The 2500-nt window shown below is 35.0% G+C and overlaps 2 protein-coding genes across 2 annotated transcripts in view; both read left to right on the top strand.

Annotated features, from left to right (window-relative positions):
• The window catches only part of ndufb2 (NADH:ubiquinone oxidoreductase subunit B2), a 51689-nt gene that overhangs the window by 45489 nt on the left and 3700 nt on the right, over positions 1-2500 (top strand). The window lies entirely within an intron of this gene.
• The window catches only part of sema3c (sema domain, immunoglobulin domain (Ig), short basic domain, secreted, (semaphorin) 3C), a 39652-nt gene continuing 37671 nt past the window's right edge, over positions 520-2500 (top strand). The window contains exon 1 of the mRNA XM_083529001.1: positions 520-764. The gene's annotated coding sequence lies outside the window, so the exon portion shown is untranslated. The remainder of the gene's footprint in view (positions 765-2500) is intronic.

Here is a 2500-nt window from a genome sequence, read left to right on the forward strand (position 1 = left end):
GAAAAAGAGAGAGAGAGAGAGAGAGAGAGAGAGAGAGAGAGATAGGAGGAAAGAGAGAGGTGGATGGATATGAGAGAGAGAGATAGAGAGAGAGAGATGGCTATGAAAGAGAGACTCGTGTACTAAGAGAGAGGGTGAGAGGAGGAAAGCGAGTGAATTGATTGAAAGATGGAAAAAAAATAGACAGAGAGAAAAGATAAATGAAAGAATGAATGAATGAAAGAATGAATGAATGAATGAAAGAATGAATGAATGAAGAGAGATGAATATGGAGGTAGAGGGATGGACATTAGGAAAGAGAGAAAGAGAGGAGAGTAAAGGAATATTAGAGAGAGTGAGATGAGGAGGGGGAGAAAGAGAGAAAGCAAGGGAGGAGTGGCAGAGAAAGTGAAAGATGAACAGAGAAAAAGAGAGAGGAGGGGAGAGAGTAAAGGATAGGGAGAAGGAGAGGGAGGGGAAAAAGTGGACCCAAGACTCAAGTGGAGAAAAGTGTAATCGGAGACCATCCCTCCTTCTGTCGCTTCCTCATCTCTCTCTCTCTCTCTCTCTCTCTCTCTCTCTCTCTCTCTCTCTCTCTCTCTCTCTCTCTCTCTCTCTCCCTCCCTCTCCCTCTCTCCATTTCTCTCTCTCTTAGTATGGAAAAGCTCGGCTTGTGCCTCACTTGTCTCTCCGTCGTGTGTGTGGACGTTACTGACTGACACGAGACTGAAACTTTCCTTAGAGGATTCAGGATTCAGGACCAGGCCAAGGGGAAGAGTGTGAAGGTGAGGAAAGAGAGAGAGTGTGTGTGTGTGTGTGTGTGTGTGTGTGTGTGTGTGTGTGTGTGTGTGTGGGAGTGTGTGTGTGTGTGTGTGTGTGTGTGTGTGTGTGTGTGTGTGGACTAACAGGTGCTGGAGATAAACGGGTGAGAAGAAGCTGTAATACAGGCGTCACTTGTGTTAAAGCAGACACTAAAAGAAGTGAAGTCTAAATTTATCGTCCTCAGCAGTGTGTGTGTGTGTGTGTGTGTGTGTGTGTGTGTGTGTGTGTGTGTGTGTGTGTGTGTGTGTGCGTGTGTGTGCATGTTTCTGGAGATGGGGTTTTATAAAGAATTACATATACATTTATATTCAATTTATTTATTATTATTATTATTATTATTATTATTATTATTATTATTATTATTATTATTATTATTATTGTCATTTGAGCATGTTATCTCCTGGCATCTATGCACACTCTTTGCACAGTATATTGTATATTACTATATAAAAATATATTATTCCCTACGGCATCTTCTCTACATTCTTCCCCCTCACCTCTGTACATATGAACCTCATTCCCTCATTTATCACACTTCTAGTTATTGAATGTAAATAGGCCTCTTCTGCACTTTTGCTTAGATGCTAAACTCATTTCATTGGATCTGTAATTTTATATTATTTTATTATTAATGATATTATTATGCTGAATGAAAAATAAACAAGCTGTAAACATTCTCACTGCTGCAGGCGCCGCCTCCTTTTCACTTGCTTTATACAAAATAGCATGGGCCACATTTGCATACTGCAACCTGATTTGCTGTTATATTTTATGTAGCAATAACTGTCAGCAGTTATTATGCCATACTATAGTATACTATACACTATACTACACTATACTATACTATACTATACTATACTATACTATACTATACTATACTATACTATACTGTACTGTTCTATACCATACTAAATTACACTTCAGTATACTATACTATTCTGTTCTATACCATACTAAATTACACTTCACTATGCTATACTGTACTATACTGTACTATACTATACAATACTATACTGTACTGTACTGTTCTATACCATACTAAATTACACTTCACTATACAATAGTATACTATACTGTACTATACTAAATTACACTTACTATACTATACAATACTATACTGTACTGTTCTATACTATACTAAATTACACTTCACTATACAATAGTATACTATACTGTACTGTTCTATACCATACTAAATTACACTTCACTATACAATAGTATACTATACTGTACTATACTAAATTACACTTACTATACTATACTATAATATACTGTACTATACTATACAATACTATACTGTACTGTTCTATACTATACTAAATTACACTTCACTATACAATAGTATACTATACTGTACTGTTCTATACCATACTAAATTACACTTCACTATACAATAGTATACTGTACTGTACTATACTAAATTACACTTCACTATACTATACTATAATATACTGTACTATACTATACAATATTATACTGTACTGTACTGTTCTATACTATACTAAATTACACTTCACTATACAATACTATAATATACTGTACTATACTATACAATACTATACTATACTGTACTGTTCTATACCATACTAAATTACACTTCACTATACTATACTATAATATACTGTACTATACTATACAATATTATACTATACTGTACTGTTCTATACCATACTAAATTACACTTCACTATACTATACTA

Source organism: Silurus aristotelis (genome assembly GCF_946808225.1).
Source record: "Silurus aristotelis genome assembly, chromosome: 24".
Classification (NCBI taxonomy): Eukaryota; Metazoa; Chordata; class Actinopteri; order Siluriformes; family Siluridae; genus Silurus; species Silurus aristotelis.